Raw genomic sequence first — 27,095 nt, 5'->3', positions numbered from 1 at the left:
ATGTTCTGGGCTGTTACGTATTCAGGATGGAGTGGAGGGTAAAGGGGAGACCTGTTAATGCTACTTAGCCATGTCCTAGAAAAATTGCATCCTCCCAGGGCAGTGAATGGAGTGCCTGCAACTGTGTAATGACTGAGGTAGGTGTGTGTCCCTCTCATCATGCTTGAGCACCTCATGCTCATGAATGTATCGTCGAAGCTGGTGTGCCTGTCCTTGGCTTGTCTGTGGTCGCACAGAAAAGTGAGTCCCAGGAGAGACCCCAGCCCTTCATCCAGCCTTGTCGCAGTTGGGTTGTGTTTGGGCTTCCTGCTGAAAATGCCGTTTGGAGAAGAGCTGGGACCATGCTGTAATAAAAATAGAGGATTTTAGGTTGAGGCTGTTACGTGCGGGCCAGCTCTATGTCTCCCTCGGACTGGATGGCTTTCATGCTTGCAGGCACAGTGAATGTTGCTGATTTTGTTCCCATCAGAGGGCTCCTGGAGTCCTGCTTTACACTCACTGCCTGCTGCCTGCCCGTTACTTGGCACACTCCTTGTGTTGCTGTTTGTGAATCCAGGTTCAGATCACTTCAGGTCTGATACTGCTCCAGCTGTTCATCCTTGCAAAGAAGATGGAATGAAGGTCTTTGCAGGGCACTGTATTTGCTGCACTAAACTCAGAAAACATTTTCTTCAGCCCAGGCTGGAGCAGAGTAGTGTTTGTGGGGTCTGGTACAAGTGGGGTCGGAAGTGTCCACACGGAAGGGGCCAGCTAACTCTGGTGATAATACATTGAATCCTGTGGAGCTATTCACATTGCAAGACTCTGCACAGAGTGAGAAAAATACGGCATCCTTGTCCAGGGAGATGGTCACTGGGTGTGCTACAGTCCCTACCTGATACGCTGAGGAATCCACAGTGGATTGAACCTAGGGTTTAATTTTAATTTGTCTTTGGTGAGGAAGGGAACAAAAATAGATGTTTCCTTTTCTACACCCCCCCCCCCCACCCCCCCCCCACCCCCCAATACAAAAGAAGAAGAGAAAGAAAAATAATAAAATCTACCAGGCGCTCAAAGGTCTAACCAATAAGAGCCCTGTCGGCTGGGGAACGATCGTTCTGGCTTGGTCAGCCATCCCTAACAAGTTACGGGTTGTATAAACTCCCAGCTTACAGCTGTAAATTTACTCAATTTTGAATACAGCCACAAGCTGGCTCAGCAGGATCTGAAACCGTCTGCTCCAGTAGTCGTGGTATGCTTGAAATTCCCAACTTCTGGGGGCCCCAGCTTTGGACACATGTAACTGTGGAGGGCCAGATCCTGGACCGCACCACCCATAGCCCTACTGCACCCTGAATTGTAAGGGATCCCACTAATATAAGCTGCTGTGTTAATTTATCCTTTCTTAGCTTTTAGCTTCCCTGCCTTGGGTGGATGCCTCTTGATCTCCATAGCAGCAGGTCCACTGCCCCTGTGCCTGTTTCTGTCCCTCACCTCAAGACAGGGAGCTTGGCTGGGGGGAGACTCCCTTGCAGAAAGCTTCCAAAATGCTGCCTGCCGCAGCAGCGCCGTCTCTGCTGGATTGTGTAGCAGGAGGGCAGGATTTAGTCCATAGGCAGTCTGGGGCCCTCTCCTGCAGCATCTGCTCAGTCCTGTGCTGAGGTGGAGTCAGTGGGTGTTAATGCTGGAGTGACTGAGGGCAAAAGCAGAGTTCTGACTTCAGGGTTCATTACTGTGGAAGGGACCGATCTCTCTGAATACCTGTAATGTTGCAATGTTTGGTACTCCTAGAAAGCTGAATGTTTGGCTCGTTGGTGTTGAATCCTGCTGCAAACAGGAGCATGTTATTTGCATTGAAAGGGAATTTAGCCCAAGTATGCAGTTAAATTTTGATCACCTCTTATATGTTCAGAAATTGGACAATTAACAGCAGCTAGGCAGAGGCAGTCTAGGGGAAGCGAGGCATACCTGCCTGATCCTGATCCCTCTTACTGCTCACTACATTTCATCATGTTTCTGATGGGGAAGCATTTTGTCTGAGACAAATGCTTGGAATGAGGCATCAAGTACTGCCATGTTACTCTCATTGACACCTTAGCCTTCAGCAAAACTGATGTGATATTTTCTGGTTGCTGGAATGGACTTGGAAGGTAGAGATGGCTTGAGGGGTGGCAGGTTGAAGACCTCTTCAGTGTGCACCTGGCAGCCGCTGCCCTGGGCTGCTCTTCTGGCTCTCTGAACCAGCTCGCGGCCACCTTCACTGGGGCGGGCGCGCTGTCCGGTTCAGGCTCCTCCAGGTATGAGAATGACAAGGGCAGAGGTTATGGGGATAATACGGCTCCAGACACAGCGAGTCTTCACTCCTAAATTCAACTTCCTACAAATAAATGAAAATGAGTGGATGAAAATGAAAGGTTTGTGAGAGGTTTCCTCTCCCGTCTTCCTCTCCCCTGAGGAGTTGTGCTGGCTCTGGCTCCCAAAGGGTTAAGGTGACTCATGCCCCTCTCACCAGATCTGCTGGCAGGAGCGCTTCATCCCAGCCTCTAATTGGTGGTGTTTGCTCTGCACTTTCTCCCTCTGGTTTTGATGAAAACATTTAACCAGGAGCTTAGTGTGCAGAGGCTCCCAGCTGACAGCCACTGCACTGTCTTTACCAAGTTGTCCTTGCTGTGTAAATTCAGCATCCTGTCTTAGGGGTGGCAGGGGAGGACGAACGTACACAGCATCACAGCCCCTGGCCCCTTGGCTCCACTCCTCCGGCACCTCTTACCTACAGTAATCTTTAGGGTCCAGGCCCATATCTGCTCTAGGCTGCAGGTGCCTTCTTGTCCCTGGACAGCCAGTGGCATTGGAAGCCAGTTCAGAGCCTTGGGACTAGGCTGCAGAGGTGGGAAGAGCAGCCCTGGCAGGTCCTGTAGGGCCTGGTCTTACCTGAGAGCAGAGGGACAGCTTGGTAGGGCTTGGGAGATCTGTTCCCAGGCCATCTGGCTGCCATCCCGGGGGATTCTTCCCCAGAGAACAGGCTCTGACAGGCCCTGTGCCACAGCAGTGAGGTGAAGCTACTGGTTCTGTTACGTGGAGACGACCTACTCATTCCTTCCTATGCCGTTTGGGAGCTTGTGCAGGATTTTCCCAACACAGTCTTTCATTGCAGCTGTTTCAAGTAATAACCTGCTCGTCTATAGGCTCTTCTAATGGGCTTCACCCTAAGAAGTATCAGCTGATTTTAATTTTTGCCATGCAAGTGGCAGAGAAGTTACCATGTCCTTATGGAGACAGTCTTGAGAGCGGGCATGTCCAAGCTCCTCAGTTCCTACATCACAGAACCCTTAGGCAGCACTAGAACTGAAACAGCCCCTGGGGGAGATGCCAGTTTATCTGTGTTGCTGCTGGAAAATGCATTCAAATTTCTGCCCAAACAGGAGATTGTGACATGCAAGAAATTCATCTGAGCCCGTTGGGGCTGCCACTGCTCTGATATTTCTTTACTTTTCTTTCCTTATCTCTGGTGATCTACCCTATGAACAGCAAAACAAATCCAGATGGGAAAATTTATAAACCAGAAAATCTGGATTCCCCGTTCCTGGAAAAGCATGATTCCTTGTTCTCAGCCGCCTCCGTGTGTCATGGGGTCTGCCATGAAAAGATGCCAGAACTGTTGAAAGAGGCCAGGCCTATGTCTGCATTAAAGAAACTTAGCAGCAGTGTAACACCCTGTGTGAGTGTGGGTTCCGAAAGGAGATGTGCTGCACTGGGGAAGCAGGATTTGCCCTGGGAGGGCTGATCCACAAGGACATTTGTCCTCTTTGGATCCATTTGAGGACCTTGTTCCACATCATTCGGCTGAACTGATTATGCCTATTGAGGGACATTTTCTGCCTCTTCCCTGACCCTGAGTATTGATAGTCTGGAACTAAATACACGTGTCTCATTAAAAACAAAAAGAGCTGGGCCAGGCCCCCACTCTGCACAACGTACTGTCTGTTATCAGCCCAGAGAAAGGGGAGCGAACAGGTGTAGGATAACAGTGCAACTGAGAGACCAAAGTGCATCATAAAATAAGCAAACAGCCAGTGCTGCGGCTCCCCCAAATGCACCATTGAGTTGCAGGGTCTACAGTGGGCTTTTGAATGTGCAGCGAGCAAGTGCCCGCTTGGGGCACCATTTAATTTGCATCCAGAAATGCGTTGATGATTATCTGCATCGTGGTGGTGCTGGGAAGCCCCCTGCACATTTGGTTGTGCTCAGGGCTGCAAGAGCAATGTGAGCTCCCTGCCTCGAAGAGCTTACAGTTGGGGGGAAAGGAGGCCTTGTATAGGATTGACCAGCTGTAGGTCTGACTTGTGTCATGAAATCAGAAAAAGTAGGCCTGGATGGAGAACCGAAGAAGGCATCTTAGCCTTCTCTTATCGTAAGTAAGGATCATAACTGTCTTTTCTATGACCTTCACAACCTTTACAGTCTTCAGGGAGGAGCCCATCCAGCCTCTTTTTTGTGACGGTGAAATCTCCTGAGTTTTCTTAGGTGAAGATATTTGTACCAGCATTTGATTTCATTTCTTTACACTTTTTCTTACTGTGAGAATCTTCTATTGCCCCTTGTGCTTTGGGGCTGGCAGAGCTTGCCGTGGTGCTGCTGGCATTTTCATTGCATTTAGCGAAGCAGCAGCTTGGCTTACTTTACCCCATCAGCAGCCAGTGCTTTAGTGTCTTAGCGTGACTCAGCCACTGGAATTATGCTTACCCAACAATACCTTTTGTCCTTTGCCCAAAACTTCTGGCCAAGAAAAAGGGAAAAAGGAGGAGGGAGAAAAGAAATAAAAGATAAAATTCTGCATTTAGTTGTCCTTTCATTGCAGGTGGTGCCAGTTGGTTTTTGCTTTATTTGTACAGGGTGGGGAGAAGAGAAAAAGAAAACAAGGTGGAACGCTAACAAGGCCCAGGAAATGTTTGAGCCTGACAACAAACTTCCTTTGTTCAGGGGAGCAGGGGAAAGAGAAGAGAAAAAAGGGGCAGAAGACCAGCTGAAACCAACCTCAGCCCTATGCTCTTGGGCAGGTTTCTTTTTCCTACTCTTTATTGTTTGGGGTTTTTTGTTTTGCTCAAGTGTCTTGTGATAATTTTGTTTGCACTAGGGCCTTTGTGTGCTGCCTTCTAGAAGGTGGACAGATGAAAGGTTTCCTGGGGACACATTTATTATTTGGATGGGGAGGATTTGTCATTTATTCTAGAGGTATCCTATAGACTGATGCTTTGCATGAACCTTCCCCTCTCACCATCTTGATCTTCCCCTCTGGCCATGAAGATCAAGATGGCAAGAGGGGAAGGATGAAGGACCATGCTTTTCAGGTGGAGAGCAGTTTAGGAGATGGGCATGGAAGTCATGGATTAAAATGCAGAAACCAGGGGGTTTTATTGATGAGGAAAGGAAGAGGACCTTGGAGGCAGCTGTCAGGGATACTGCCCAGGGGACTCCTGAGTGTCACCAGGTTCTAGGACATAGACCTCCCTGTCAGAGGCAAACTCTCTGATCAGCAGGTTCTTTTTGGCCCAAAACCTCTTGCTGAATCACCTGCAATGTTCTTCTTTCAAAAGAAGAATTGGGAGTTGTGGGATAGCTGCCCAAGGGGCACTAGAAATTAGAGGGACCTTGTGCTATGTGGGACAAAATGGATTCTGGTGGGGTTGGGTTTCAGCAGGATCGTTACAGCCAGCTCGTTGGTGCTTACTCTAGGTACGATCAGGGCCATGCAGCACCCTGGGGCTGCCTGGAGCTTGGTTAGAGCAGTTAGAACTGTTTTCCCATCCAAACAGGTGGTGGTGGCTTTCTCTGTCAGGCCCTTGTGTGCAGTCCATGTCTTGTGCATTCAGCACAGCTGGGCTGGGCTTGAGTGACACTCAAGCGATCTGTTTCTCTCAGGATGCTGGCTGGTACCTTCCCAAATTGCCCTTTACTTCTCCTTAGCTCTTGACTCTGTGTGTTGTAGTGGTCCTGTAATGTTGGGATAGTTGGGTAGTGAGCAGGCTGGGTTGAAAGGCTGTTGAGTCTTTTCTTGGCCAGGTTAGAAAGATATTACACAGTGCTTAATTAACCTCTGTTATCTCATCTGGGTATCACAAAGCGTTGTATCAAAATTAGTGAACAAAGTTGTGGATATCACCTGGAAGGCAGGTGCTGGTCATGCTCTCCAAAAAAAGGTTAAATGTTTTGACTTGGCTTGTAAGAGGGGTGTGCAACATTCAGTACATGAAAAGGAAGAAAGAAGAACAGAGAATCAAAGTCACTGCGTGGAGCTGGACCAATGCGACACTTTCCTGTGGTGTCTTACCGAAGGCTTGCCGTTCCTCTGATAATGGCCAAAATCACTGACATGCCTAGTATATTAAAAGAAAGCATCCAAAGATGCTGCCAGTTAAAACTTTTCCCCTGATACTGGGGAAATAGATTCCCTGTATTGCATTTACTGGGATTTGTGTCCTTAGCGTCCTTTCTTTTCAGGGGATGTTCTCTCTGAATTTCATCAGACAGTCCTGGAGCTGCTCTTTTCTGGAATGTAGCGCTAAGCCTGTGGATCTGGGACCCCTGGGTTGCAGGACATGATCCCAGTTAAATAACTCCAGAGCAGAGTCTGAATTCAGTGAGTCCCAGGCGAAAGCTGGAATACTTCCCCTACAAAATAAGCTATTCCAGATTTACACTGGGAGCTGCTGCATTCAGACTTTGGTCTTCAGTCGTTGCCTTAGTTTTTGTGTCTGTAGAATGGAGATAATAAAACTTGCCTGCAACACGGCTTGTAGCTGAGAATTAAGGAACGGTTTCCAGAGCCAGATGGAAGGCAACTACGGAACATGGGCTGTATATTTACTGCTAGTGTATTTGTCTGGAGTTTAGAAATTAAGGCCTGAGTGAGACTAACAGAGGAAGGTGAATGCACTTGCTGTTGAGGCTCTCAGGAGATGCTCTGGGGAAACTTGCCTAGGGGTCTTGAGGGAAGAGGCTGGCACCGGGGTGCTGGCAGCAGGAGCGGTGGTGGCGAGCGAGCGGCTTTCCTGCCGTCCATTCCAAACGCAGGAATGACTGTGGGGAACGATTTCAAAGCCACCACTATGGAGATTAAGGGGATGAGAATGTAAATCTCAAGTAAAAAGGTAATTGAATGTAATAGCAAACACTGCTCGGTCTATGTTAATTTTAGCTCTTCCCCTGGATACAAGGCGCTGTATTAGTGTTTTATTACCATTTTGTTTGCACTAATAAAATAGTAAAATTTATTTCAAGGAAGTTGAAGGATGGTTTTACAATGCAAATTTGAAGAAATTGGACTTTTCATTTACGCCACTGCTATTTTAAACCCTGAAGGGTGTAAATTAGCCTCCTGTGCCTGGGTGAAATCCACTGCTTCCACAAGCAGGGGGAGGATTTGATGTGGGGGAGAAGAGAACAAAACCAAATCATCTGAATATTTCAGAGAGACGGAGATATCTGATGAGGAGAGAGAAAAAACTGACTGCCTGGGCCCATGGAGAGGAAGGCCTGGAGCAGAGTGGGGAGAGCTGTTTGAAAAGCAGGTTTCTGCTGATGAGCTGCTTCAGCTGTTGTGAGTATTGAGAAGGGGCGGAACAGGGCAGCAGATGTGCCAGTGGGCACTGTGCATTGTGCCCTGTGCTGGCTATAAGGTTCTTGCTGGTGAAGGAGGTGCTGGTAATTGGGGCTCAACTGATGATTAAGAGATGCTCTCAATGACAGAGAGTTCCTAGAAGTGTGGAAGCCTTGGGCAGGTTTTGCTTTCTGGCCCAGGGGACTCCCTCTTCCCATGTTGCCTATACTTCTTTCTTTTTCTTGCTTTGCTGTCTCCATCTTCCTGCCGTAGCCCGGCCCATCCGGCAGCCAGGCACAGCCTGCCTCTGATTCACCGCTGAGTCACGGTGCTGCCAGCGAAGGTGCCTCCAGCCTGAGAGGCTGGTTCAGCGACCTCCTCCTTCACTCAGGACTCCTCTTCAGAATAAAATGGAAAGGGATGGGCACATTATCTGGTCCCTTTTACCTTTGTAAAGTTGTTTATAACAGTGCTGTTCTGATCACGCTGTTTTGCCACTGCTTGGCCTTGACATAAATGATGCTGTAAAGGCCAAGCCACACAGAATCGGGTCCAGAGAGCCGTGTTTGGTTCCAAAGGTCCTGTGCTGAGCTGGCTGCATGCCTCTTGGAGGCAGGTGTCTCAGGGTGTAGAAGCAATCCAAAGCTTAGCACCTTTCTTGGACTTTTCTGAGTTTCTGCAACAGGTCTGAAAATCTCACAGGGTAACTTTGAGGGCTTCATTCTCCTTGTGCAAATGGAGGTGTGAAACAGGAGTTGTAACATCACTCTTTTCAAATCCCAGAGGTCCCATTCCTCTGCTGGGGAAGGCTTTGAGTTACTATTTTATAATCGTGTTCACCTTGCACATACCTCGGTCTTCAAGCAATACTAGCATGAAGGCAACCATGCTGAGTTTCTCCTTCTGAAGATTTTTTTTTTGAATCTTGAGTGAAATTGTACCTTCTTTCATTGTCCTGAGATGATCTCGCTCCCCCTCATAGGACGGGTTGCTTTTTTGGAGCAAGTCTATGTATTACATACCTCCCCAACCCACATCGGGTTTATGTACAGTGACTGAGGTACTGATTTGTGTATGAAGTTCCCAGAGAATCCTTTTCCTTCTGCTATCCAGTGGACTAATGGGCACCTGAAACATTGCTTATTCCTAGGCAGTTTCTGTCCACAAGTATTAGTGATTTTGCTGTGAGCCCAGTCACACTGCTGTGGGCTGCTCCTTCTGTGGGATGTAATTGCTAATGTACTCGTTTGGTGTCTGGCCTACTCGTCTAGCTGTTGCCCTGCATTCTTGGCCAAGTGGTACAGAGTGAGCTGGAGAGGAAAAACCAGCTCTGGTGATCTGATTTTACAGAGAGGTAGATCTCCCAGCTCTCCTTTGGATTATGTATATCATCTATTCGTTTTACTCTTAAGAGGCCTTTCAAGACAGAAATCACTGTTTACCCCACATGAAGGCACGATGGAGCCTTGGCTTGTTACTATTTATGGTTCGGATAGCAGCAGATCCACTGGGAAAGTGGAGACCAGGCTTCAGGTCCTGTGATCTTACCGCTGTGCAACGTCTCCTAGTGTTCTGGTATTAAAGAAAGCCTTCAAACTTTTTGAAACCCTCTTGCAGGTTCAACTTCTAGCACAAAGCTACTAGCCCATGTGTGATATCAGGCAACCCACTTAAACTCCCTGCCTTTCTCCTTTGGTGGGTGTAGCAGAGGCTGAGCCAAGACTGAGGGCGTTACCAAAGAAAGCAAAGACTTATTTTTGGCATTGAAATGGTTTCCTATTCCAGGCGAGTCTGGGGAGCAGCGTGGTTGTGTACCCAAGGATTTAAGCAGTACATTAAGCAGAGGGGTTACACTCCGGGTGGATTTCAATCAAAAACTATAATTACATCAAATAGCAAACGGAAATGGAAAAAGAGGATTACTAACTCGACCCTGAACGCTGTTGGCTGCTGAACCTGCTCCATTATTCACACCCCCTCTATTGCCTGAGGTGGGGTGTGTGTATGTGTGTGTAGGCAGTAAGGCCCCCCCTCCTTTTTCCATTTCCTTCATCCATCTGATGAAGTCAGAGTCCCTGTGTTGGTATCAGTGCTTGGAGGAAGGCTGGAATTTGCATGACTTGGATTTGGGACTTTGCAGGGCAGGTTTGATCTCCCTGTACAACTCTTCCTGGCTCCAGGCAGGAAGAGCTGCTCAGTTAAGGCAGTCGTGGGAACCCCCAGGCCCACAAGCTTTCTCTTTTTCTGTTTCGTTATCAGACTAGTGTTTTGGACTCATCACTGTTCATCCTCAAGGAAGCTGGAAAGCTCTGGACTGCAAACAGGAAATGTGTTCTAACCTAGAGAACTAGCTTAGTGTTTAAAACTGGCTGTGTTTGGTCTCTGAAAGAGACTGTTTTGCTTGTACGACTCCTAGCCAGTCCTTCCCAGGTGAAGACTTACCACACACCTGCACCCAGAGTTTGGGGCTCCCAGGTTTGCTCTCTGGTTCAAGGTGGAATGTGGCTTCCTGCAGTACTTTGAGATACTTTGTTGAGTCCAATTTGCCGCTTCTGCCATCTGGCATTGCTGTACCTGTCCCCTGCCTTCTGGTCTCAGTCTGCCTTGTTTCATTTGTCCTGCTCTCCCAGTCCCTCCTCGTGTCTCTCTCCCTTCCTGTCATCAACAGGTTGGGTCTTTACATGCCTGATGCACACCTGAGGTTGGGAGGATGCGTAGTGAGTGCACTGAGATGGCTGGAAGTGTTTACCTGACAGGGAGGATAAGTGGCATCCCCCACTGCATTCCCAAGCCTGCTTTCTCAGATGGTTTTCCAGATGTCTAATCCCAGATTTCATAGCCCATCCCAGCTCCTGTTTGATGGGATCTCTTCTTCTCCCTTTGTGCTAAATGGGTGAGATGGTGTGCTGGAGCTAGGTCTTAATTTAAACTACAGAAGAACACTGCTTGGTGCTTTGCTGTTACGGCAGTCTGCTACACCCTGACCAAATATGTTCCCCTTTTTTACCTGTGGCAGGTTTGAAGCTGGGGGACTCAGTCTGGTGCACAGAAGAGAAACCCCAATACATTCAGTGGTGTGGGGGAGGCAAGAGGTTCCTGCCTGGTCTGGGGAGAAGCACAGGAAAAGGACAATAGTCTTTCTGAGCTCTGGCTAGTGGCAAATCTGTAGAGGGTGAGACTTTGCCATGCTCCAGCCTCTGAATCAAAAACATTTTAAAAGCCAGCATCTGTATAATTTTGCTGTGCTTCATTGTCTTGTGCTAAGGGATGGCATGGAGATGTGGGCAGAGTGGCAGGCTGGAATTCTTCATCCTCTGGTAACTATTATTTTGATTCTTGCTTGGGCTTTCTCATTTGTTTTAAAAACCAGGAGCTACCCTGTAGTCTTCTTGCAGCTCTTCCTTGGGACACTTTTGAGAATGAAAGATCTGACTGCCTTCTCACATAAATTGCTGTTTATTCTAATGACTAAAGAGGGTTACTCATCTTTCTTTCCTATAGGACAAGCCCCTAGATTCTGCCCCAAACTGTAAAGTCGTTACATGGCACTGGCAGTTGTCTGCAGATAGTCACATGAGATTTTAGGGCTTCTCTTTTTTTATTATTTTATAATTTATGAGTGTTCCTGAACTGGTGTCTCTAAGGATAAGCCGGCTCCCTGCACAGGAGGGAGCTTCACTCAGCAGTGAATCTGTCCCTTTGCCTTTGACCAAAGCTGTGTTCCCACCTCCCGCTGACCAGACCGGGCTGTCTTCTCCCGCCTGTTCAGAGGTGGCTGGCTGCATTTCCATGGCACGGACCTTACCTTATCATGAAGCACTACGGAGGAAAGGTGCCTTGTAACTGTGAGATAATATTCTTTTCTTATAGACAGACCTTTGATTTTGTAATACAATACAATGAACTGTTAAAAAAAAAATTCTATCCAAATGTAGGTTTCACTGGACATCATTTAAATACATTAAGGAAACTCAGCTTTAGTTAAAAACTGAAATCCCTTTTAGTGGGGAAGGGCAAGAATAACGTTACCGATTAGACCAAACTTTTTTACACAGACAGGGAAAAAATTCTCAAAGATAAGAATATGACCAAGACACTTTCCCAATTTGTTTTTTTTCCTTGTGCATTTTACTGACTTTAATTTTAAATTTATTTCAGGCTCCCTCTGCAGTATCTAGAGTCCAGATATAATGGTTTAGGGGACTAGTTCAAGAAAATGAAACCTTAAACAAGCTGATTATGTCACTGTCCTAAAGAGCTACAGTGGGAAAAATAAATGGTGACAAACTATATCAAACATTCTAAAATTAATCTTGATTTCAGATTTGGTTTTGTTACATACTGTAGAAAATACAAAAATCCAAACATTAGGAAAAAAATTGTAAGAGATGGAGGAAGGCTGGAGTTGTCCTACTTTGTATGAGCTTGAATTTATTACTTCTTGTTGTGCTAAGTCCTCTTTCTGTAGCTGTGAATGAACTGGAGCCAGTGGAACTGCTCAAGTGTTCGTGTGTGTGTGTGTGTGTGTGTGTCTCTTCTAGGCCAGGGTCTTAGTGGCTTTCATGGTCCAACTGTGACCCCTGTTCTGCTTCCTTTTTGTCTTTCCTAACAATATTTTGGAAATGACAACCTCTTTCTGTTCTCTCGTCCTTGTGTAAACCACAGTTACCTTTCATCGAATGATACGATCTCAGCAGACGCAAAATAAAAGGTTTGATTTTAAAGGGATATCATTTGCAGGTGTGGAAAAATGTAAGCAGAGGGTGAGGTTATAAAAGAGGAGCAGAGTGTCGAGGTTCGGGCACCCATTTTGGAGAGGCGTTTAAGACTTACAACTCTAGCTGAAACCTTCCAAAGCTGTGGGTGCTTAGAAATTTGGAATATCTGGGTCTGTAGTTTTTCTAAGAGAAATATGCATGTGCATGAACATTTCTAGTTGCCATAAGACATATTCTGTTATTCCTGCCTGCACCAGCTCTCACGTTACAATACCGAAGGTCCTGCTGGTTTCAAGGGGCCAGCTCAGAGAATGAGGCCCTGCATCTCTGGGAGGAGGAAGGGTGTTAGACTATAACCCCCTGAGAGCAGAAATGCTGGCAGGAGGCATCTCACCTCGGGGAAGTGATCTTCATGGGTTACTAGTTTTATCAGCAGTACATCCTTTTATACAGAGAGAAGGAAGAGAGGAGAGAAATTCCATCCGGCTCTGCTGATTCAGTGGAGTAAAGAGGTGGAATTCATTAGGAAAAAATTGTTTACGGCACAGCTTTAGTCAGAGGTTCTTCCATTTTAACGTCCTGCTTTTTTATGATAGATTGTTTGAAAGACAAAGCAAGCACTAGGGGCTGCTTGGTGTTTTTGTTTTTATTTTTTCATTAAAGTTTAATTGCATGACTTGTTATGTGATGTAACTTCTGGAAATGCCTGTTGTAGTTGCTTGCAAAATTATTTTTGATTTGTTATGTTTGAATCTTGGGTGCAGGAGTGTTAAACCTCAAAGAGGTATTCAGACATGCATGTAGAGAGAAAACATATATATATATATATAGGATAGGTTTTGATTAATGAAAGAAAAGAACTGAAACTGCTGTGAGAGAAGAATCTCCTTTATTCGAAAGCTCTTCTGCTACATCACTAGGACAGAGACTAAAGGCCTTAAAATTAGTGTAACTATAATTTATATCCACCTTAAGGACACTCTTTGCCTCCTGATCAGTAATGGAGCCTTAAATATAAATGGATCCTCATCTTGCAAACACTCAAATATTTTCTTTACTCACATGAGGTGTCAAAGGAAGGGTTTCTGTAAGGAAAATAGGGTATTTGCATAAGTACTCACAGCATCAAACAACAGAGGATTTGTATTGCATAAACAACAACAATCACATTAAAATCATACTGCTTTAATAGTTTAGAAAAAATACAACAAAAACATTGAAACTGTAATAGATGTTGCTGTCTGTATTGGTATCGATTTCATAATTTGCGTTGCCTTAATCTTGGGTGGGTGAAGATTAAGAACCTCCATGTAGAGGTATGTGTGTGCAATAAACGGGTAACATCTTAAGCAGTTTTTCTTTGCCCGGAGATGATGATTTGAGGGCAGAATGTTTCCCCCATAAAACCTAGGTTTTGGAAAACAGAAGAGAATCTTTATAAACAAAAATCTTGAAAGGAAAACATCCATTAAACAATGAACTGGGGGAGAAAGTGTTTCCTTTAAGCAAGTTTTCCAAACTTTATGTCCGTTGTAAACATGACAGCAGAGACACCTCCAAGTGCACAAGTGAAACCGGCTTTTCTCCCACTGTCCAACACATCAATTCCCAAAGGATCTGGAGCAGAAGTGCTGAAAAAAGGGAGAAGGTAGAAGATGTGTTTGTATTATATAATCTAAAGCCTTTTATGTATAAAACATTTATACCTGTTTAACTTGAGATGCGTGGTAGTTAAACTGATAGCCTCCATGGAAACAATTATTTTGGCTCACACCAAATTAATTAGTAACAAATTTCTACAAAATCCAAAAATAAGAGAGGTAGCTCTGCATTAAACCAGTACTAGTTTGTATCAGGTAACTTCTTATACACATATTTAAAAATCCATGTCTTTGAAATGCTGTTAATCAAGTATGAAAAGTGAAATGTAAGGAAATTCACTCTGTAGAGCATTTGTGAATTAAGGTTAACACATTCATAAAATGATGATAAAAAAATTAGCAATGGTCACCTTCAGCTGTGGTTCCTTTGAAAGAGAGCTGAGCTTCATCAAAGTAAAAAGCAATTCACTTGGAGTTGGGAAAAGCAATCTTACCTACAACTTTCCCAGCAAATGATGGGACTGAACTGCTTTTCCCTAGAAAGAAGTAGGGATTTCTTGCTTCCCATGGGTTTTCTGCTCAACAGTGAGGACTGGTTTTCACAAGAACTCTGTGATGAGCATGTCCCAGGATGTGCTTCTGCACCCAGAATGTATGGTTGCTTCCTGCTACAGGTAAGTACAGGTCTCTGAAAAGACATAACGCTTTTTTTCCTCTAGTTATCATCCCGGAAAAGTTTGTTCCTCTAATTTTATTTTTATCTGGGATTTTTCAGATTTTGTTACTATACATATTTTGTACATATTTTGTGTATTGTCTGTAAATAGTTTGTTCTGGACTGTAAATGACTATCCAGCCCTTACACCAGAGCAGGTAGGTCTAGAACTGGACTCTGAGCAATTTTGTCCACATGGGCATCTGAACTTGTGGGTGTGTGTTTGCCGGGGTGGTACACTCAGACTGCCTTGCTATTTCAGGATGCAGAAAAATGTCTCTGTTCTTGCTGGGCATCTTTCTAGTGAGTCCTTCTCTGAACCAGATAGTAACCTAGGCATGGTCCTGGACTGATCCCCTGCTGAGTAGTTTCCCTGTTGTAGGGTGTCATCTTTAAAAAAAATAAGTAAAATTTAAAAAAAAAAAAGGCAATTAAAAAACACAAAACAAACACCAGTCTTTAAGTGGAAATAGCAGTCTCCCCTTAGACTGAGAAGTTTATTTAGCAAAGAAGGGGATAACCTAGTGGTTAGAGCACAGACAGAAATCTTATCTTCTCCTAGCTCTGACTAAATTGCTGTTTGAGTTTGGTCAGGTTACTTTAACTCCTTGTTTTCCCACCTTCCCTGTGAAGTGAAGAATTCCCCTGTGGCATGTCATGCAGTAAAGCTGCAAGTTTGACTGACTGGGCAGCAAATACATCTGCGTACATGGTGATTTTGCGTCAGAAATCTGAGGATGTCTCTGAGTTCCCATGCACTTGCTCATTTTTTTCAGTGAAATAACTCTGGCTTTTAAAACTAGCAAAAGCAATTAGTTCACTCTGGGGACCAATAGGTGGAAACATGTCATTTTAAAAAATGGATTTGGTTGTGGGGATCTCTGAAGCTTTATATTAGGTTTAGAATATTTCTGCTGCAAGTGATGTCTGTGGACACTGAGTATACTCTGCTCTGAGAAAGCCAGGGCTTGCTCAGCCCCGTGATCCTCGTGCAGTTGGTCTGATGGCATAATAACAGTCTTAAAGTACTGCACATCACTTCAGCATAAGCATATGTATGAAATGGACCTATAATGCATAATTGTAACAAGTAACTAGAATACTGCGTATGCACTTCTAAAATTGGCTGGGTTAATAAAATGTGCTGATTGCTCCCTGAGGATATCAAGGGACTGGATGATATTAGTAAGGGTCACCAGTTCAAATCTGGGGCAAGTTAGCAGTGACTGCAACAGCCATGTTACATCCCTGCGTGCTTTTCCTTAAGTTTCTCTTAGGCAGGTATCTGTATCAGTACAAGACCTACTTTGTTGGCAGCTGGATTAAAAAAGTAGGATGGCTGGATGTGATGCTGACATGGGGCTTCAGAGACCACAGTGCTTTCCCAGTTCTGCTTGGGATTTCAGTCCCCTTCCCAGTATAAGTTTAAAGCACAAAGCTGCTCACCGTGTCCTCTGGATTCACAGTCCTTCTGTCACAGATCTTGCAAATCTGTCACCTTATTTACGTATTGGAAGCAACAATTAATTTGAATATTGTGTTGTATTTTTTAAACAAAGATGGTTGATTTCTAAGTTTCCAAGAGAAAAGAAAGGTGAAAATATTTGGTTATTGGTCTTGCTGACCACTGGTTACAGGGATTCAGGCTGCCAGTCCAGGACAGAGCATTTTCTTCCTTGGGAGGTAGAGTATCACCAATATACCTGCACAATGCTGCTACATCAGTTTTCTAAAGGAAAGGCAACAGTCTCAAGCAGGAAGATAATACGAGATCACCACCTGCACCTCTGGGTGAGCAGAGGCTTCTTGGCTTTCCAGGTTATGCCTCAGGGCTGAGTGCTGTTTAGCAGGGGTCTCGTGAGGGTGTCAGTATGCTCGTGTGTGTAGGAAATTGGTGGTTTCTGGCTGTGCTCTCTGCAACATCCTGCCCCTCCAAGACACATGGGAAGCTGAACAACATGACATGCTGAGCAGGAGGGCAGCTTCTGGTCAGGCGCTTGTATTTTTGCTGCCTTAGCTGCTGTTATAAATTCCTCACTCTGGCCTTTCACTTCTGATATTTTTCCCTTGGCCAAATCAAAGACGGTTTTGTTACCTCCGGCTCCCTGCGGACGTGGCAGCTTCAGGCAATGAAATACGCTCCAGCCTTTAGAGGGAGGACAGGGGACCCGCTGCTGGGAATCCGAGGTGGAGAAGGGTTCCGGGAACAGGACTGAGGCTTTTGCCTTCGTTTCAGCCCTGGCTGCGTTCGTGTGCATGTGCAAAAACAACAAACCTGCTAGTTGTGTGCTGGGAGAATAGATGAAGGTGCTTGAAAGTGCTGTGGGATTTGTAATGCGGAATGAAAAACACACAGCAGCGTGTGGAGGCTGGCACTGAGATGTGGTTGCTCCTCCTTGCCATTACCCACCTGGGGAAGTAAGGTCAGCACAGCTCCTAAATGAATATATAATATAGTAAAATGGATTAATTGGGGAGCAGTTGTAATATTTGTGCCTAAAGGAATAGAGGGAGGTGGGATTGCCTGAGGTTCCCCTTGGACTAGATGTGGGGGAGCACAGTCCTAGTGACTGGATGTAGGTATTTAAGCTAGAAGTGAAAATGTGCTTTAGGCTCCTGGAACTTTTTCCCCCTTGTTTTTCCAGTGGTGCTGAACAAAACTGGGATTGCAGATCCCTCTTTTCAAACTGTTGAAAAGCTCGAATGTACCTGTAGGACTAATACCGAGACCCAGCTGACAGTCCCTGGTGCACAGGAGGGAGAAGAGATGAGCGTTTTGCTGGAGTCTGAGTGGAGCTAATGAGTTTGCTCCTGTGGCTGCTAATGTTCAGTGTTTGGAAATGGAGAATGCTGAGCCCATCCTGATCTCTTGTATGTAACTGCTCGTGTTACTGCTCGTGAACCTGGGAGCTCAAAAATGCTTTTTTGGTCTTTGCTGTCAATGGTAGGAGCCCTGAAAGACTGCAGTGCAGCACGGCAGGTTCTAAAGCCCTCTTCTTCCCCCATGAGTGACTGCCCTTGGGTGCTGTTTGGGAGAAGAGGAGTGTGAAGCTCAGATTGACTGAAAGGCAGTGCCAAGGATTAGGGAATTACTGTGAAAGGTAGAAATAACTTCAGATCCTGCAACGTAATCATTGTATTCCCCCCAGGGTCTGGTTGAGGGCCATAGGATTTGTTTCAGAGCTGAGAAGTTGAGGGATGCTCGGGAGGATCCCTGAGGCTGCTGGGTCAGGGCCCTTCGCACTCTGTAGGAACTTTCCTTTTCCCCACATGTACATCTTCAACTGTGGCTTGAGCAGCTACTGTTTGAAGTCGGAGGGAAGGGCGGGAGTTTCTCCTGGAGGGGCTGCCCCTGTCAGCAGCCTCAAATGGGTGGAGGGGGGAATCTGGCCAGCGAGCAGGCGAACGCACACAGAAATGATGCTGGAAGCCAAGGCTAGTCCTGCTGATGTGGCCCTTTCTCCTGCAGCGGATCATAAAATATGGCTCAAATTTTCATTACGGCCTCTATTGATTATCTTTTGGGACAGATGAATTATAGGGAACATTAAATTAAAAAAAAAGGGAAATATTTGAATGAGTTTGGGAGGTCGATGCCAGAAAGGCTGACGCACCAAGCCTTACCGGCACTTGCCTGCTCCGTGGGCCTGCTGGGCCCTTCCTGTAGTCCCCCTTGGGGGCGTGCCTGTCCAGGGAGCTCCCCTTGTCTCTGTCAGCTGCCCTTGGGGAGCAGCAGGCTCTGCAGTGGCCATGGGCTATGCCTGGGGACAGCCCAGATGTGGAGGCAGTGGCTGGAGCACCTGGGTGCTGTTCACCCAATGTCACATGCTCTGCCTTCGCTGGGAGGTGGCCCTGGGGACTCTCCAGTTAAACAGTACTCGACGGGTGTCTGGCTGGCACCTACCTTGGGATTCTCTAAGAAAAGGGGAAAACGAGGGGCTGTGAATGGGCAAAGGCCAGGTCATTGCATTTGGAGACAAATTCAGATCTGGTGTAAACGTATGTGTGGAAACCAATAGTGAATCATAAAAGTAGAGATGGGCTTTCAAAGGCTTCCCTCCTTTCCTTCACCAAGAGAAACATCGCTGACCTCATCTCTCCTACGTTGAGGGGTCTGCACTCCTCTCTCCAGGGTTCATCGAGTGCAGGAGCTGATTCTTGATGTGGTTTGTGGTCAGGCACCTTTGACTCCAGGTAAGAGAAGTGCCAGGATCGAATCATCCCACTGTTAATGTGGCAGACTGAAGTCAAACCAGGGGAGGAGAGATCTGGCTTCTTGCTGGCTCTGATTTTGAGGATCATCCTGGAACTTTGTTCCTGTGGACTCTCTGTGCCTGGTCAGCTTTTCCAGGCTGTACCGTATGCCACAAGGTGCTGCAGGAGGCGGCCTGGTAAGGTTTTATCCTCTGCGCACTTCTCTGACTGTATTCCCACAGAGTGGGTGAAATCCTGTAACCTGAAGTGTCGTCAGCACGCTTTCAGCAGCTGAAATCGGGAATAATTGATGTTACCTCTTTCAAAAGAGCCGCAGTTCAGAGCACTCTTTCCTTTCCTGGTGGTAGCAGGAGAGACCTGGACCAGACACTCACAGGATCTGGGTGGCTTTAAAATCCCTTCTCTGTGCTTTGTTCCTGGGTTGTTTTCTGTCACTCAGGCCAGCAGCCAGTGCTTCTGAGGAATTCTCTGTTTTCTTTTCTAAGATTGAGAGGAATGCAGCCAGGGTCCCTCTCTAGCCACCCGCCTTCACACACCAGCTCACAAGACAAACATCCCCCTCCAAATACTTGCCTGCATCCCGACCCGGGGTCCTGCATAGCATGGTCCTCGCGCCCCGCTGCTGCAGACTGACCCGGGGAGGCACCCCTTCTGCCCTCACCAATCCCCCCGCCTGCCGTCGCCAGCTTTCCTTCTGCAGGTCAGAACGAACACCCAAGGCATGATCTCTGCTTTTGAGACATTTGCATGTGTTGTGGTGGTGCCTTTTATTCACACATGTGTGAAGATTCCCATTTGCCTGGTCAGGCGGCCATTTGGCAGGGAGTTTTGCCAGCCTGTGTGTGTGCTGCGGGGGCAGAACTGTCTGTGCCTGTGCCATTGCCCACACTGCCGACCCAGAGGAGTACAAGCGCTCTGGGTGTGTGCACTGTTTGTCTGTGTGCAAAACACCTCGTGCATTCACTGGTGTGTTTCTGGGACCTTTCAAATAAAACCAGTGTTACTAACGTGGGAGCATTCACCCTTGCTTATGGGAGATTCAAGTGCCGGTGGTCGGGGCCACCTTTCTGAGTGCTTAATGCACACTTGCATGTACGTGTTTCACTTCTTGCAGATCTCTGCTGATTTCACAAGCCATCCACAAAGCTTTGGCTTCACCTGGGCAAATGCAAAAGGTGGTGGTTTCCATGGCTCCACGGCCTCGCTCGAGCGACACACCCTTTTTGTGTAAGCTGGCTCCCTGGAGTCGATTGTTTTTTGGCAAACAGCTTCATAAACTCCTCCAACAATTAAACTGAAAAGAAAAAAAAAAACACAACAAAACCCATATATTATGGAGTGAGACAGCAAACAGGTTGGAGCAACTCCCCCAGCCAGCTTGGTCCCCACCAGCTCTGGAGCCCCAAGCCCCCGGTGCCGGGCGGGGAGGAGAGAAGCCCCGGCTGCACTTGCTGGACTTCGTTTTGGGAGGTGCCTGGGCTGCTCCAACCCACCAAACTGCAGCGAGCTAACAAACATGAAGGAAAAGGTCATGTTATTCACTTTTATTTTTTCAAAGCTGCAAACATCCCTCTCTCTGGGAGGGGAGGCTGCACAGATGCCAGCTCTGATTAATTTAAATATTTACCAATCCCATTTTTTTTTAATTGTGTATGTTTGCGCTCTGTTTGTGTCCCATAAAATACCTGGTGTTTTGGGCGTACCCCGTTTGCAGGGTGCATGAGATCACACTGAAAAAATGCAGTGAAAAACATTTTCATGCCACGACACATCAAATAGGATTTTGAATTAAGATGAAGATTTTTTCCCCCTTTTTTATCTCTGAAGTTTGGGTGAAAGGGTTTTCTTTCTCTATTTTTTTTAAAATTCTTTTATTTAACTAGGAAGAAAAATTGCCATGGAAATCCTTTAAAAGTTACTTTTGCCTCATCTCACCGTGTCAGACAATGAAGGCAACTGTTTGTGCTGGTCAAAGCACCCATTAGTGTGTATTTCTGTGCTATTATCCCGGTGGTGGTTTGTTCCAGTGGGCAGGCAGTGAGCAGGGGAGAAGTCTTGAGTTTGAAAGCGAGTGCCAGCTCTGAGCTCCTGGGTGAGCGACGGCAGCTCCGCTTCTTTCCCTGCCCGTCACTTGTCTGTCTGTCAGACTTGCTCTGAGGCAAGTGCTGTCTTTGGCTGTCTGTGCATCCCTGGCACGGGGGTCTCATCTTGTTTGGAGCTTTTGGGGTGCTGCTGTAAGACTCACAGGCAGCTTGCCCGCAGTGCTTTTCAGGGAAGGTGGCTGAGTGACCCTTTGATGGGCCTCCTGGCACCCGCCAGCCACAGACTCGTGGGTTTGTGTGCCCCAGAGCCGAGCACAGTACAGGAGCCAGTTTGGGCACAGGCACATCATGGCACATTGTCCTCTGGTATGGGATTTTCTGTATGCTTTTGCCCATAGAGGCTTGCGCTCCTCTGGGAGGGAAGTTTTATTTGTGTGTTCAAGCAATGAAAGTGCTACTGACATTCACCTCACATCCTTTTAATTCTTTTCCATGCCCATTGGGTCATAGCCTGATCCCAGCTACATCTGGGAAAGTACAGAGCTGTTCCTTGGAAACTGAGAGTAGCACTGCTGGGATCAGAATCCAGCCACCTCCGCTCTCTACTGTGTGGCTAGCAAGCCAAGCAGTTTGGCCCAAAGCACAAGTCTTTTGCAGGGGCTTTTTTGTTTTATTGCGCCTATAAAGTACCACAGCTTGAGCCTTCCCGCTGTGAACAGCAGGTCTTGAAGCTCTACGTTGGGAGAGGCTTAGGGGGACAGGGGGCAGATGTGGTAACGCTTCTGTAAGTGGGACTCACGGACAGCTGGACGTTGGCACACGAGCGAGATGTTGGTGCTGAGGCGCCAGGGGCACAGCTGCCTTGTGAAAGGCCTTAAGGCCATCATTGGGGCAGGGTAGGATGTACATACGGGTGTATCTGCTGGAGCAGGGGATTTGCACTGCTAGAATTTCAATCCTCTGTTCCTGCTCTGCTGTGGAGAAAGGAGAAGGGGAAAAATCAGGGTGGGTGTGCAGGGAGGGCAGCAGTTGTCTCATCTGAACCATTAGCCAGAATTTGAAATTGGACCTGTTACTTTTGAGGAATGTAGGGCAGTGGAGGAGAGATGTGTGAATGTGCACGCGGCTCTTGCTTCAGTGTCCTAGGAAAATGCCAGTGCGTAGGATGGCAAGGAGTAGTAATTACCCCACAGCTTCAGCTCCACCACTGCACTCTTTGATCACTTATTACTTTTCTATTCCTTCTGCTTCTTGCTGTAATTGTTACAAAATCTCTCTGCTTTGGGAGGGGTCCAGGACTCCAGGGCCCAATTGCATCTGCCCTGATTCAGAAAGTGGGTCATGCTGCTTGGTCTGGGAAGAAGATACTCATCTTGCTTAGCATGATATTTATTAGGAGATAGGGAAGGGAATGCAACCGCGCTGTTGCCTAGAAAATTGCTCTGGGGGGATAGCGAAGGACTTGTGAGGGCAGAGCACAGAAAGTTCTTGCGCACCCGGTGCCTGCTGAAGCTGTGCCACGTTCCCCGCGCCTGTGTTGCCTGCTTCCCTCACAGTGAGATGTGGTGCGGAGAGATGGCAGGATGATAGCAGAACTGGGGACAAGGACGGGATTTGTAGTGCTCACTCAGCAGCTGCTGGGCAGTGATGGGCTCTTTACCTTCCTTGGAGTAGTGGCTGGTAGGAGCAGCGGGAGGGGAAGACCTGATCTGGTTTGTTCATCGAGATGTGCTGTTTTCACATGAAGATCTAACCTGGTTGGGTTTTGCTTCTGGACAAGTGACCAACTCTGCTCCTGCACCGTCTCCGAATCATGGGAAGCCTGGACTCGGTGTGCTGAAAGTGCCCTGAAAGGCAAGAGCTCCCCTGCTAAGAGCAATTAGAAAACCTGGATCCAAAGCCTAGAGTAATTTACTCTGTGCTGTATCTATCGTTAAACAACAGAGAGAAGGAAACCTGGTAAAAGAAGCAGATGATGATACGCCCAGTGTTGCTCCAGCAGGGTCTCACAGTAGGGCCTCTGCCACAGACCGCCCCACTCGTGGGGGGTAGAAAAGTGCAGCTGATCCTGCCAGTCTGGCTGGGCCTGTGCTGCTGCTTGCTGTGAAATCACCCTCAGGATTATCCAAAGGAAGAACTGGCAACTCCAGTAACTTGGAGGGCCGGATCCTCAACTCGTTTAAATTGGCATGACTTCACTGAAGCCACCGAAACTGCACTGATTTTACACCAGGTGAGGATCTGGTCCAGAATCTTCTGAAAGAAGATGACAAAGAGGGCACGAAACAGAGGTTTGATAGAGCCCACTTCCAAGCATGGGGACTCCTGAGCTGTCCTGAGCGGAGAATAGATCAGCAGGTCATTTCCTTATGTCTTGGAGAGCTTCGAAGGGCTCTGAATTCTTGTGGCTATGGCAAATGCCAAAGCACAGCTCCTTTGGGAGGATGGGGGACCCCCATCTTTGCCTGCACTTTGAAATGCATGTTGGCAGGGTTTGGTGAGAACATCCAGCGTTGCCCCGCCGGTGTTTCCTGCTCATGGCTTTTTCGTGGCAGCGTGGCGAGAGGGGTTGAAGACACAGTGAAGACCCTCACCTTTTGATTTGGCCTGTCGTGTACCCTGCTACGCTTGTTCTCATGGGTGCTCTGAGCCTGGCCAGTCTTTTCCCCTACATTCCACACCACTAGTATCCCTTGTGGCATGTGATGCCGTTGGCTGAGGCGGACCGGCAGCTGTGGCTTTGGCCTTACACCACTGCCACCACAAGTTTTAATTTCTCCCAAGCCTGTGAGATGATGGGAGGAGAGTTTCCACTTCAGGGAAGGCGAGTAGCCAGTGTCCATGTCCCACATGGCTGCTCCATTGGGCAGCGTTAAGCACATGCCTCCAGAAATCGTTGGTTCCTGGTGTGGCTGGCCAATTTTGTTTTTGCAGCTCTGCATCTCATTCTTGGGTGGGGGTATTATGGGATGTATATAAGAAGGTACATCATCACGTGTTGTTAGAAGAGGTTGTTTGCTGTAGCACCAGGCTCTTGGGACCTGCAGGGATGAACAGAATTCCCTCCAGCCCCCGGCATGCACTCACATCCGGGGTGGATCTGGACAGGGTTTTAGCAACTCCCAGTGCAGTAGCTGAGGGCCGGAAGTGAAGAAGGGATAAAATATCCAGCTGAAACTCCTGTAGGATGTAATTACCTGAGCTGGAAGCTGGCCAGGACAGCAGGTATCGTGCATCATCTGCTGGTGGTATCAGAAGCACCCAGCATTGCGGGAGAGGTGGTCAGGACCAAGGAGTGACATTGTTCCTGCGAGAGACAGGACCGCTCCCTCAAGGCTGCCTCTGTGGGCATTCAGCGTAACGGCTTTTGAAGTCACTTGGTGTTTGTTTCCATGGTTGTTCTGTGCACGTACCATGGTGCCTATAAAATACTCTTGGGAAACTACAGCCCATGGATGGATGGCCCTGTCCTGACGCTCATTCAAATGCTTCTACTTTTCCATTTAAAAGAAAAGAGGAAAAAAGCTTAAACAAAAGAAAAAAAACAAGGAAAAAAAAAAAAACAAAGGAAATTGACTTCCCAAAAATTACACTAAGCTAACATTTGAGGCCTGGCACAAATCCATCACAGCCAGGAAACTCAGAATTAACCAGTGCACTCCCATGGCTGCCGGGAGGGGCTGCACTCTGGCAGCACAGGCCAAAGCTTTCGAAGTTGGGGGCTTGGGGATGAAAGTCCTCAGCGTATCTCTGAAGCCCAGCAGAAGGTGTTTTCGTGCACCTCCATGCATGCAAAAAAGCAGCGTTAGGTGCAGGGGCAGCTTTATGCTTTGGGGAGAGGGTTAACACCAGGCTCCCGGTGCTCAGATCTGACTCCCATATCAGCACCTGACCGGGACTTGTTGTACCCAGACTTTCCCGCGAGCTCTGTCTTGGTGGAGCGGGGCAGAGATACAGCAGGTACCCGCAAGCTGCTGCTGAGGAAGCTTGAGAATTTCCACCCTAGCCCAGGTTGCAAGTGAGGACAAAGTTGACTCTTCTTCGTTCCCACTTGCAGATGACGCAGCATAACATAAATCATTGTGATTGACAGCTTCGGTTCAGCTCAGGTTAGAGGGGAAGGGAGGGAGGCGCAGGTCAGGCCGGGGGGCAGTGCTGGGGCTGTGTGAGCAGCCGGCCCCGAGCAGGTCACAGGAAGAGGCTCCGAGCAGAAATCGTGGCTGGTGCAGCAGGTCAGAGGTGGCCTGGGCTGGCAGAGCGGGATGGAGTGAGGCTTGCAAAACACCTGCTGCGTGCTCCTCGCCTTGGGCTGATGCTGTCAGTGCTGTGTGTTTGCGAGGACTTGTTTCACTCATGAGTTTTGAAAAAGAAAGAAGCGGGTGCCTGTACCTACTGCTGCAAAGAGGCTGGCACTGTGCTGAGAGTGGGACAAAGGTCCAGCCGTGCTTCTGCTATCCCCAGCCGTGGTGGTTTGCCAACCTGCTTTTGCTGTGAATTTTCACAGCTTTGGGGTACTGCAGACAGAAGACTTCATGTCAGAGCTTTGATAGTATCTCATTTCAGAGGCTGGGGGAGGTCAGGTTGTGTTAAGGCTGAAAATATTTACAGGTTTTGAAGTTGAAACGCAAACAGGAAAAGCCCTTTAAAAAGTGAGTGTAGTGGATATTCAAAACAGGGATTGCCATGGAAACGCCACAATATTTGCTTAAATTGACACAAAGGTTGCTGGTTGCAGGGTTCTGACTTCTTTGGCTCCATTTTCTTTGGCCCGGCACCTATCACAAATTGATCTCAACAACCCTCTTTTGTTTTGCTTCTTTTATTTTTGTCTGATGGAAATTAAAAAAAACCACCACCAACAAAACTCTCCAGTCTACAAATCCCACCTCACAGAATAGTCTGAAGCTTTTGAGCTTCTGTCAAATGTTGGAGCTGGGACATTTTTTAATTTTCTAAGTAAGGTAAAAGTTCTTGTTCTTTTAATCTGTGTATTTATTCATTTCCTCCAATGCAGGAAATGGAAGGGAATTGCATTAACTGTCTAGGGAGAGTGGGGAGAAGGGTGAAACCTGTTGCAAAGGTAGCAGTGTACATCCAAGGAGCACAGGAAGGGAAGTGGGGGACTTTTGTTGTCCACCTCTTGGACCAAAATTTGAGAGATTCAGTTCTGCCTCAGAGGTACCAAGTGACCTTTGACAAGTCACTTAATTACTGTGTGCCTCACTAAACTAGAAATAATAATTCTTCCTTTGTCTCATCTGGTTATATTTGTAACGTCTTCGGGGCTGAGAAATTACACTTGATGTGGGGGTGTACAAGACTGACGATAGAGCTCTGTTCTACCAGTACTTGTAAGATGAACACAAGTGAACGATTCCCCCACAAAGGAGGGACGGCACCATGATCTCATGTGCGCAGAAGCGCTCAGCCGGCTATGGGGGGAAGCTCTTTGCAGTAAGTGGCTTAGTACTGTAGGCTTCTTCTGCAACTGATTGACCTGGATTTTTTTCTGGGGAAAGTTGGAGTGCGTGGCCGACCGGATGGTCACCAGGGCGGTTCGTACCTTGACTTTGAGTTGCTAGCACCACATGTGGCAGAGAACGAGGTTGGGATGCAGTGTGTTTGGCAGGGACTGAAATGCTTTGCCTTGCTGGACTGTTGTGTGTGACCAAGGGCTGAGGTCTGTGGGTGGCTGTGGCATTTGAGGCAGGCGTCATTGCTTGTGCTTGTGATTCACCTGAGCTCTCGTACTGCTCAGTAGGGAATATTCATTTCCTTTTGAAACTCTTCTCAGGGCAAAGAGACTTCACCAAGTGAAGGGAGGCCATCAAATTCACACTGTCTTCATCTGAGACCACCTCCAAAACAAAGAACCTGACTTCTCTCCTGGCTTTGTACACTGGAATGGACCTTGAAGCCTGTGACTTCTCAATACAAGGTACTGGCTTTTGTTCTGTGATCAAACTGTCTGCTCTGAAGTAGGACTGGAGAGAGTGATTTTGGCTCTCCAGAGCCTCCATTCCAGTTCCTGGGATATCTCTAGCATATAAAGTTTAGAAGAGCTCCTGAAAGTCATTGGTTTGGGTGGTAAGTGCATGGTAGGGAGTTGGTTTCTTTTGGGCTGGCTTACCCCTGACATCACTGCCTGTTTCTGCACAGATGTAGGCACCGAGCTGACACAGCAAAGCGCTGGTTTGAAGAGCTCCCTCTCTTAGCTGCCTCCTTCCT

The 27,095-nt window shown here is 47.3% G+C and overlaps 1 protein-coding gene across 5 annotated transcripts in view; it reads left to right on the top strand.

Annotated features, from left to right (window-relative positions):
• Positions 1-27,095, top strand: part of CASZ1 (castor zinc finger 1) — a 206,885-nt gene that overhangs the window by 9,596 nt on the left and 170,194 nt on the right. For 4 of the 5 annotated variants that reach the window (XM_074892922.1, XM_074892918.1, XM_074892919.1 and 1 more), the window contains exon 2: positions 26,662-26,805. The gene's annotated coding sequence lies outside the window, so the exon portion shown is untranslated. Of the gene's footprint in view, positions 1-23,004; positions 23,101-26,661; positions 26,806-27,095 lie in introns of those variants that run through there. The other variant, XM_074892921.1, reaches the window with a different exon arrangement.

The sequence above is a fragment of the Strix uralensis genome, chromosome 23, assembly GCF_047716275.1.
Source record: "Strix uralensis isolate ZFMK-TIS-50842 chromosome 23, bStrUra1, whole genome shotgun sequence".
NCBI lineage: Eukaryota > Metazoa > Chordata > Aves > Strigiformes > Strigidae > Strix > Strix uralensis.
Note: the sequence above shows the minus strand (reverse complement) of the source record. Positions and strands in the feature narration are given on the sequence as shown.